Here is an 11,527-nt window from a genome sequence, read left to right as displayed (position 1 = left end):
ATGTGGGGAGATGGTATGCTGGTATTCTGTTCAGACAGCCAGCTTGAAGTGGAAATCGCTGAAGGTATTGCTGAGGTAAGCTTTTCATTGTTATATTTTTTATGATTAATGTTTTTTGTGAAATATGCAATGGCTACATTAATATAGCTAAAAAGCTGACTACAAGCTAATGGAAGCCAGACATGCTGCAATTTGCAGATTTAATTGAGTGGCCCATTTCATTCCACTGTTAGCCCTGCAAGACGACCTGTCCAGGCTGTAACCCACCTCTCACCCTCTGGCAGCTGGGATAAACTCCAGCTGCCAGAGGGTGAGGGTGAGAGTCTCCCACGTTGAACTGGATACGTGGATAAAAATGTATGGAAGGACTATACACATAATTTATCCAAATAATATATTTTGCAAGTCACATTATTATCATAAGTATTAACAGTCTTGCTTCTCCACACATTCCACTTTTTACCAGTACACTTCCCTATTTAGTGCATCTATGGATAAACTGTTAGCTTCTGTGCTGAAACCCTTTTAAGTCACTATGTTGGAGATTGCAAACATAACAAGCTTCTCATTTTTTTCTCCAAGCATGTAGTGACCTGTGAAGTCTGCATCCCCCCCCCTCCTCTAGACTGGATCATCTTTTGGTCGAAAAATAATGACTGGATATCTTTCTGCAAAAGGCATTAAAGCTTCTGAAGGCAGAGTGGACAAAGTGTTGAAGTATTTATCAACCTTATCAGCAGGTAATGTTAAATACCAGTTTTCCAGTAGAGCACTGGTGTTGAGAATCTAATCTTGCAAATATATTGAGCATTTATTGTTTTATTTTAGGGTGCCCAAAATCTGAACCCCATACCCTACAATGCAGAATACATGGGTCATAAGCTCCACTTAGATCAAAATGAAAAACTTATGTTTGGATTGACCCATGTCATAGCTATTGATGGTTTCAGCAAGAAGGTTGTCAGTCATTCCACCATGCCGGTAAAAAACAACATCATTTACGAGGATGGGTACAGGTAAAATAACCTGACTAGTGCTACTAGTATTCATTTATTCCTCAGTCTGTTATTGTTCTGTCCAGTTTTCACTAAATACTTTTTTAATCGTTACTTTAAGAGTAGCTGGGATGCTTGTTATATTTAAAAGGTTTAAGTTTGCATGTTTTATTTTCAGACCTGCTCTGCTTTCCTGTGGACTGTGGGATCAGGTCAGAGTTGACTGTGGGAAGGAGTTTTACCTGGCACTGTTCATCCAGGAAAGGCTGGCAGAATACAGATACAACTGTTAGAGGCAGCCCTACATTCAGACACCTTCTACAAGGGTAACAATATTTAAATACTTACTTTTTTATTAACTTTCTTTTGTAAACTAGTGTATTTCAGATGAGAACAAGCCTAATCATGCCGTTTTAAAATATGCACAGAACCATGTTGTAACGATTTCGCTGGGCAGAGGTGACGCAATCGCAGGGTTTTTGAATATTTATTAAAACGATCCGAACAGAACACTAAACAAGGAATCACAATGAGAACGTGCAATGGTAAACAGTAACAACGGAAACTAACAAAACATACACAAGCCAAGCAACTACACAACACGTACTAAGAACTAAACAGATTGAACAAAACAACCGGGAACTAGAAACTGAGAATGTCGTGGAGTGTTTAAACAAGAGCAGAGAATGAGAAAACAACAACAAACGAACTATAAACGTGTGAGCAAGACAACCTGGGCGAAACAAGAGAGAGAATACAACCGATAGAAACAAGACACAACCAGCAATAACCCACATCGAGACTATGAACAGTAGGGGTGGGAATTGTTTACTATCTCACAATTCGATTCTGATTTTGGGGGCCACGATTCGATTCAAAATCGATTTTCGATTCAAAAAACAATTTGATTTATAAAAATTTCTGCTTCAGTCTATGAAATCTGCATGATCTACTACAGTCTGCAAGACAGAACGACAAATACAGAAAATAATTAATTAACAAAAATAATGTGCTTTGGTAAAATAAAATGCTTTTTGTTGTGTTACCAAAATTCTTGAGCTTCATTTTGCGAGCTATCAGGGCTGGCTCGGATGCAGTTCCCCCAGTCATTGCTAGGGGCACCAGAGTCAGTCCCAGACTAAACCGGCGTAACCGTACACAGCCAGGTCCCTGCTTTCTCTGTGGTTGCTTCTCGTTTAATGGTGTCTTGCCACCTCTCTCTGTTATGCTTTTTCTTTTCTTATTCGAGTATCTATCTCCTGCGTCGCTTCCTGACTCATCTCAAGTTTTCACAATCCTGTATTTCTTCATATCCGTTTTGCCTTTATTTTTGGGAAGGGTTTTATTTTGCTGCGGCATTTTTTGCCAGTTACTTCTGCTGGCGTCCTTGGTTTCGTTTTCGCGTTGCATTTATACGCGCTGTTTTTTTAGTTACTGTTGTTATTTTGCTTCTTTCTCCTGTCTCTGCGGTTGAGTGTTATTTTTCACGCGTTGTATTTTCCACGTTGTATTTTGTTTATATTTACTCCGTGTCCTCACGGTTTTGGTTTCTATTCTTTTGCGTATTGAGTCTTCCGCGTTGTTTTGTTTGTTCGTTCTGGGTCGCTGTGCTCGTTTCCCTCTCGCTAATACATTTGACAAGTATCAAACGTCTTGCTCTTGCAAGCCACTCGGGTCCACCCTTCTCTATATTATTTCACGCAGTGTGTACGTTCCCGTGCTCACTGCGTTACACAACCCTTGCACACGAGCTTGTGTCCAGATCGGTCTTCCCTGGCATTCGGTAAAAACCAAAATGAATCCATATTTTTGCCTTAAATGAAGACGGGACAGGTTGAATATCTCTTTCCTCCATTTGTTTTGAAACTTTTCCGCACATGAGTGTGTCCCAGAACCTGCTGCGTAAAGTCTCGCATAATTTTGTAATTATGTAATGCGAGACTTCACCACGACTTAGAATCGATTTTGGGACATTTAAAATTGATTCTGAATCGTAGTAAATGATTTTTGATATATGAATCGATTTTTTTGGCACACCTCTAATGAACAGAGAACAGGGAATAAACAACGAACTAACAGAATTGATAACAGAGCTAGGAGGAGAGGGACTCACGTAAGGACAATGAAAGACACAGGAGTGCAGCACGGAAGGGTTTAAATACACAGAAAACATGATTGTGAAACGAGACGCAGGTGGAAATCCTAAAGACGTGGGTGTGACAGACAGAGGGGACTATGGCAACGGGGAAACAAGGCGGGGCAAGGGAGGAGGGCGGAGTTGGGCGTGACATGTGATTTGAGAGAATGTGGTCAGAGGTAAATGCCCGAGTCAACTATCCTCTGAAGACAGCTTTGGTACAGCTGGTGGACATAGAGTACCATCCAAGTAGTGTGTGTCAAACGTGACATGCCAGATAGCCAGGATTGGTATCACTAATGTTGTAGGGGCATGGAATGCACACAGGATCCCAGGTAGGATTAATTCATTTTTACTGGTTCTGTTACAAGAATATTTTGTTAATGAAGCAATTTAAATTTAGTTTACCACTCTATAGTAAATTTCCATATGACTTACATTTACGAATGTGTTTGGCGTTTAATGTAATACAACTTGTTTGGTGCTGTTCTGATGGACCGTTTAAAAGCTATTGAAATTAAAAGATAAAAACTCACCACCACTATTAAGTAAGAGGTAGAAATAGAAATACCCATATCTGACTTATAGGTTGTTGCTTAGGATTGTGCTTAATATATAAGAGCTTATTTTATGATCTTATGATGCACCATTTAAAAGCTATTGACATAATTAGGCAAAAACTGACCACCACAAATTGGTGCAAGGTAGAAATACCCATATAAATGTGCCATATTTTGTCAATTGTGATTTTTTTCAACGCAATCGAAATTTGTCCTCCACTTTTTACCCATCTGTGCAGTTAGAACACACACACACACACACACACACACACACACACAAAGTGATTACTAGGGGTCTGTGGTGCACACACACACACACTCTAGTGATTACTAGGGGGCTGTGGATCACACATGCCCAGAGCGGTGGGCAGCCCTACCACGGTGCCCGGGGAGCAGTTGGGGTTAGGTGCCTTGCTCAAGGGCATGGCCTCAGGTCTGGGAATCCAACCCACGACCCTCCGGTCACAAGACCAGTTCCCTACAATCAGATCATGACTGCCCGTTGTATTACAAGTTGTATTACACAAAGTGCATCCTAAATAACAACTACAGTTGTGATCAAATTTATTCAACCCCCACTGAAATAAAGTGTTTTGGCCAGTTTGACATTGATTTTGATCATTTCAGTCATCTTATTTACAATTATATCAAAGAGGCACTTATAAATTAGACAAACATAACATAATATTTATGATGGAATAACCACAAATGTCTTTACTGTGCTCACATCATTATCAGTTTTATTCAACCCCCTAGTGACATTATTTTTTAGTACTTAGTACAACATCCTTTTCCAGTTATGACAGCTTTCAAGCGTGAAGCATAGCTTGACACAAGTGTCTTGCAGCGACCTATGGGTATCTTAGCCCATTCTTCATGGGCAAAAGCCTCCAGTTCAGTCACATTCTTAGGCTTGCGCACTGCAACTGCCTTCTTTAGGTCCCACCAGAGGTTCTCAATTGGATTTAAGTCTGGTGATTGCGATGGCCACTCTAGAATGTTCCAGCCTTTCATGTTCAACCATGCTCTAGTGGACTTGGATGTGTGCTTCGGATCATTGTCCTGTTGGAAGGTCCAACGTCTCCCAAGCCGCAGGTTTGTGACTGACTCCATCACATTTTCCTCCAAGATCTCCTGGTACTGAAGGGAATTCATGGTACCCTGCACACGTTGAAGCTTTCCTGTACCATTAGAAGCAAAACAGCCCCAAAGCATAATTGACCCCCCGCCATGCTTCACAGTAGGCAAGGTGTTCTTTTGTTCATAAGCCTGGTTCTTCCTTCTCCAAACATAGCGCTGGTCCATTGTCCCAAACAGTTCTAATTTAGTTTCCAAAACCTGTTCCAAAACCTTTGTGGCTTGTCCACATGACTTTTGGCATACTGCAGTCGACTTTTCTTGTTCTTTGGAGTCAGCAAGGGGGTGCGTCTGGGCGTTCTGGCATGGAGGTCTTCGTTATGCAGTGCGCGCCTTATTGTCTGAGCTGAAACTTCAGTGCCCACATCTGACAGGTCTTTTTTCAGTTCCTTAGCAGTCACGCGGGGATTTTTCTCCACATTACGCTTCAGGTAGCGCACAGCAGTCGCGGTCAGGATCTTCTTTCTGCCACGACCAGGTAACGTTTCCACTGTGCCCTTTAACTTGAACTTGCGAATGATACTTCCGATAGTGTCTCTTGGAATATTTAACAACTTTGCAATCTTTTTATATCCATTGCCATTCTTGTGAAGAGCAATAACCTCTTCTCTTGTCTTCTGGGACCATTCTCTTGCCTTCACCATGCTTGGAAACACACCAGTAGATGTCTAGAAGGAGCTGAGTATCACAGTCCTTTTAAATCTGCCTAATTGGTGCTTATCATGCTTGATTGCTGCTCGTTGACATCCACAGATGTTTTCAATACCTGATGGAAAACACTGGAATGAACCTCTGTTCTTAGGAGTGGTAGTCGTAAAGGGGTTGAATAATTGTGTCAATGAAGAAATCACAAAAAGGCCATTTAATACTTTATGACAAAAAAAATTGATGCTATCTTAGTTGCATTTAGTTCTTTAACAAGTCCTTGTAAGATTTCATTATGAACACAATTACAAATGTGCACTGAATTTCATAAAACCCTTCGCAGCATTGGGGGTTGAATAAATTTGATCACAACTGTATATAAAAGTTGTAGATTGGTATTTAGGATGCACTTTGTGTAATACAACTTGTTTGGTGGTCTTATGATGGACCATTGAAAAGATATTGAAAAAAAACAGAGTGCGCAGTGCTCTGGGACCTTTACTACCGCCACTTGCGTCCGTGTTAACCATGTTAATGTAATTTGCAGACGGTGCCTTAGACGTTGTAGCGGTCACAATATATTTAATACATATATTAAATATGCCTATATTTAATACATATATAATACATATATTTTATACATATTTAATACAACTTAAATATGTATATTCCTGGCGTAAACAAAGTTGTAGGTATTTATTTTGTTTGCCAGAAATGGGAATTTGCACATTTTGGCACTTATTATTGAAGAAAGAATTCCGAATATGCGAACGTGAAACCAACTTTACCGCAGTCAAACGAAGACCACGAAGAACAACTTCCGGGGCACACAAATGGGTCGAGTTAAAAAATCAAAATCAAGTTCGGCTCCGAATCAGATTTTTAATTTAGCTATTTTTGTTTGGATCATCAAATAAAAAACAGAAAAATACAAGCCTGATTAGTTTTTTTGTTTTTATATTCAAAACGAAAAACAAAATAATGAATAGTTTTTTTGATTTTCAGTTGAATATCAAATGAACTAATGATACACGGATTGTATCACAATAGAATCAGTGAATTTTTGTTAGCACCCCAGGGAGTCACTGACACCAACCTGGGACACCCTGTACACACTCAAACTATAGCAAAATATAATATTAATATTATTAATGTCACGTTGTGGGGGGCCCCCTGCCGGTCGCCCCCGGTTACAGCGGCAGCGGTCCTGTTTTTGGTCACGTGATGTTCGTCCCTCAGGTGGGCGGGACCCGTGATCCGTCTCACCTGAGGGTCGTTTGTTCGTCTATATATGTCTTGTCTTTGTACCAGTTGACTGCTGGTTATTATTTCCTACATTTGGAACAATGCACGGGTTTTTGGTTTGCACACTTTCTATTAAACCATCCTATTTCCCTGAGACTTTCCGTGATTTCCGTGATCGCTTGCTTTTTAGTTGCTCACCCTGCCCGTCACAATTAAATATTAATTTTGTGATATTTTTTATTATTTAATCTCATTTTTTATAGATTGTTGCGCTTTAACCTTTTCTTACCTTAGCGCAGCGTGTTCGTTGATTGCAAAAGAAAACATTACCAGTCTTGTCTTTATCCTTTTATTAAAAAATACACATAGGCCTATTAATTAATTTAATACAGAGATCTCTGGAGAGCTCACATTACCTAATCATGTCACCCCATGTGCAGCTCTGAAGCTGTCTGCTCTCTTCACCATTATATATGCTTTCCTCTAAACATAGGAGCTGCAATACATTCCATAGTTCAACCTACAGCTTTCTCTATTCTGGAAGCGAGGTCTTACTACCTGGCTTCACCACATAAGGTCACCGTGGGCCTCCTCTTACACATCCCATTTTTAGCCTACTGCAAGCGCATGGTGTATTGGAAGGCACACAAGCGCTTACACCGTCATTCTTACTAACAAACAACTTGATCAATAATATAATGTAAGCAAAACATATAGTGATTAATATTAGAGATTTGATTAATACTTTATGACTACTCAAAATATATAAATTATGATAAGCTGTTGATTCAATACTGTAATGTAAACAAACTATGAAGGGATTAAGATGAAAACCACAACAAGATGTATACACACATGCTTGCAACTGACTATTTAATATTTAACTTACACTACCAAATATGTGGTTAATGTGGTGAGTTATGTATTCAGAACATTTTACCTGTTTAAATTAAATAATTAACACATCTGTGACGCGTGGGCAGGGCGAAGGACGAGACACGAGAGTCCTTGCTGACTGACGTCACGGTTACTTTTATTGACAAATAAGCGCATATAGGGGCCGGGGTCCTCAACGTGACAACATCACATAAAGACCTTCATTGTATGCATGATCCAAAAAAGATTACAGTTAATTAACATGCAAGTCATTTGTCAACAAGAGTTTATAAATTATTTACAGAAGACCTTATTAACATACAATAAAAATGCTTTGTAAAAACATATATGTATGTATGTTATGTATGTATGTTATGTAACACTCTTACAACATAAATGTTTTTAGTTACAAGGCCATTGTTAATTGCTCATTAACGGTTGTTCAACTATTAAGAAGCAGACCTTAAAAAGTGTTACCGAAGTTTCTGATGCAAATTAAAAATGTTATTTTTCAATGTCACATCATGATTTTAAACTGTTGTGTTTTATAAATTGATATCTATTTACTTTGTTATTCATTTTAAAAATAAAATGTGCACAGAGGAAAATAAAATCTTGCATTATTACTTATGTATTACTATTGCCTTGGTTTTTTGCATTGATGCAAAAGACATCTTCCCATTCACTCCTTTCCAGTTGATAATTTTTGCCACATTTTCTGCAAACAAAAATGCTAAAATATTCTATGTAACACGTTTCAGGTCACTGCCTCCAATGGCTGCCAGATGTGCAACCTAAAGAAGGATATTAGAAGCAGTGTTAATTTTGACAGGTGATTTTGATTGTCTTAAGTCTTTAGACTAAAATTTATAATAGTTTAATAATTTTTTTATTAGTGATTATTTGGATGATTATTCTAAATATGTATCTCTAACTTTTATTAAAACAAGTCTTGTTTACTTGATGCATCTAAATTATGCCAATATTAAAAAGCATTAAAGCAGGTTCCATAAGATAAAGTAAATTAGAATAAACTGCTACTCCAGTACAGATTTATACAAACATTTCTGGCTTTCAATAGTTAACTTTAATTAATGATAAAAGTATATTTGTGTGTTTACTTTGTGTAATCTTCTGTATTTTGTAAAATATCTGTAACGCAGCTCGCGCTGCGGAGCGAGGAGACGGACACAAATGCTGAGAAGAGCGAGATTTATTAAAGGATAATCCATAACCATCGTCAGAGAAGCAGTCCGGGTTCAAAATGGGAGGGCAGTCCGAATAACATAAGTAAACAGGCATAATAAACACGACGGGGAAACAGAGCAACTTACGAAATAGGATCAGAACAGCAAACACCAACCAAGCATGAACAAATGAACAGAAGAACAATTAGACAAAATAACCGATAGCAAGACTGGGGAAGTGCAGGGATTATAAGGACATTAATTAAACAAGGGACAGGTGACGGCAATGACACGGGGGCGTGGTGACTAACAAGGAATCCATCAAAACCAACGAGCAGGGCGGGACAAATGGGCAAGAACACAGACACGAGGGAACCCAGGGTGACAGCTAGGAGAGGGGGCGTAGCCCCACGTGACAATATCCAGTAAAACGAACCCTCTAGCTATTAATAAATAAAAAAATAAACCCAAAAAAATTTCATATTAACAGGTAAACATGACAATTTTGCTGTAAGGGCTTTCTGTAAAAAAGGGGGGAAAGACGAAAGTTATTTGGTTATATTTTTAGTAACTGTCAATTACTTTTAGCTTATTTTACTGTTCTTGAAAACAAACATACCAGATTTTGTTTAGCTCTTGTGTTGCAGTCATCCTTCAGCCACATCTCAATTGCAATTCAATTGCATCAATCTTAGATGCCATGGGGAAATTAAGGTCATTTGGAAGGGAAGCCATATCTCCCAAACCACTGGTCTTGGTCAGAAGAGTATTTACAGTTGCTGCAAGCTGAACCTGATGCTGCTTGATGTTCTCAAGGAGAGTCAAAATATGTAGTTCAGTTGCTGCAAACGAAAAAAAACAAAACATTTTTTAGCAATGTTTCAGAACCAACACTAATTAGTAACAGATTTTTACTTACCAGTGCATGGTATCGCATCACTGGTTCTTCCTACACGGCATGATGGTTTGAACATGTATTGAACTGGACCTGATAAGGTTTAAATGAAACAAAATATGTATTAGTGTCACGTAGGGCTACGCCCCCCTCTCTTAGCTGTCACTCCAGTGTCCCTGTTCCTCGTGTCTGTGTTGTTCCCTGCCCGTTAGTCCTGCCCTGCTTGTCTGTTGCCCTGGTTTCCATCTTGTCTGCCACACCCGTGGTGTCAGTGTGATCAGTTGTGTCTTGTTAGTTCCGTGTACTTATAGTCCCTGTGTTTCCCTAGCCCGTTGTCGGTGATTGTGTTTCTGTATGTATTCACTCCAGTGTTATTCTGACTTCATGTTCCCTGCCTTGTGAGTACTTCTTGTTTCGCCCTGTTTTCTGTTCCTGGTTGTTTCGTTTTGTTCTACGTTCTACCCATGTTTGATTTCAAGTATTTCGTTCCATCATGCCCCTCCGTGTTTCATGTTTGGACTTCCTAACTGATCTGACCAATGCCTTCTTATTCGACCCTGAGTTTTGAATTCCCTTTATTAAATCTCGCTCTCCTCAGCGTTTGTGTCCGCCTCCACACTCCACAGCATATGCTGTGTTACAATTAGGTTTATTAGGTTGATTATTGGATATTTTTCCAAAAATAATTCTCAGGCCATTTAAGTTGTATTTGTATAAAAAATTATATAATTTAAATGAGACACTTTCATGGTGAGGCGGCCCCCTACCGGTCGCCTCCATCCACAGCGGCAGTTGTTGTTGTTTTGTGACGTCGTGTGCATCCCTCAGGTGGGCGGAGCCCATGATCTGTCTCACCTGAGGGGCGTTTGTTTGCCTATATATGTCTTGTCTTTGTACCAGTTGACCGCTGGTCATTATATCCTTAATTTGGAGATATTGCACGACTTGGCGTGATCGCTTCCTTTTTAGTTGCTCACCCTACCCGTCACAAATACTATATGAACTGTGACAAAGTTTACCAGTGATGGAAATAGGCTCCTCCAAATCATGTCCTGCAGGTGTGGAGGTGGGATTACTAAAAGTCTTTGGAGTAGCTGTCCATTTGTGGTAATAAGTGGCAGAGAAAAAGGAGATTCTGGTTAGAGCGAAGAGATCATAAAACTGTCCACGGGAGATATTTGAAATGTAAAATCATTTAAAATTAAAATTTTGAAGACGGGAACTTGATAAGTAAATTAGATTATTCTTTATAAAATTACAATATCAGGAAGTATTTTTGTTCATAATTAAAAAATAAACGTAATACATGTAACATAACATTTCAATTTGTTGCACTTTTGTAGGCCATTAAGGCTTAAATTATGAACAATGATTTTTGTACTATATATATTTTTTTCTTATCAATTATTTTTTGTGAAAACAATGAGGTGGCCAAAAAGCTATTTATGAGGTCCATTGTAAATAATCAATAATTCACTTCACCTATGATTTTAAACATTATGGCTGATCTGTGTATACAGTTATGTAAACAAACATAAAACTAAACCAAACCTCACCAATGACAGACATAGGATCAGCTCTTGGTGTGGCGGTAGAACGTCTCATGTTATTCTCTGGAGGGACAGGAGTGGTGCAGTCACTTGGAGGCCTTGCAACAGGTGGTGGTAAAGGGCGAGGTCTTTTATTCATACAGGGCTCATCTTCATCAGATTCAGTGTCAAAGTAGCGGTAACTGTAAAGTAGCGGTAAAATATACACTACCGTTCAAAAGCTTGGGGTCACTTAGAAATGTTCTTATTTTTGAAAGAAAAGCAGTTTTTTTTTTCAAAAATAAGGTGTTTTGGTAAGGT

The 11,527-nt window shown here is 38.9% G+C and overlaps 1 pseudogene; it reads left to right on the top strand.

Moving 5' to 3' along the window:
- On the top strand, positions 1 to 9,954 carry LOC143487026 (uncharacterized; annotated as a pseudogene).
- The last annotated feature ends 1,573 nt before the right edge of the window (positions 9,955 to 11,527 follow it).

The sequence above is a fragment of the Brachyhypopomus gauderio genome, unplaced genomic scaffold (assembly GCF_052324685.1).
Source record: "Brachyhypopomus gauderio isolate BG-103 unplaced genomic scaffold, BGAUD_0.2 sc46, whole genome shotgun sequence".
In the NCBI taxonomy this organism is placed as follows: domain Eukaryota; kingdom Metazoa; phylum Chordata; class Actinopteri; order Gymnotiformes; family Hypopomidae; genus Brachyhypopomus; species Brachyhypopomus gauderio.
Note: the sequence above shows the minus strand (reverse complement) of the source record. Positions and strands in the feature narration are given on the sequence as shown.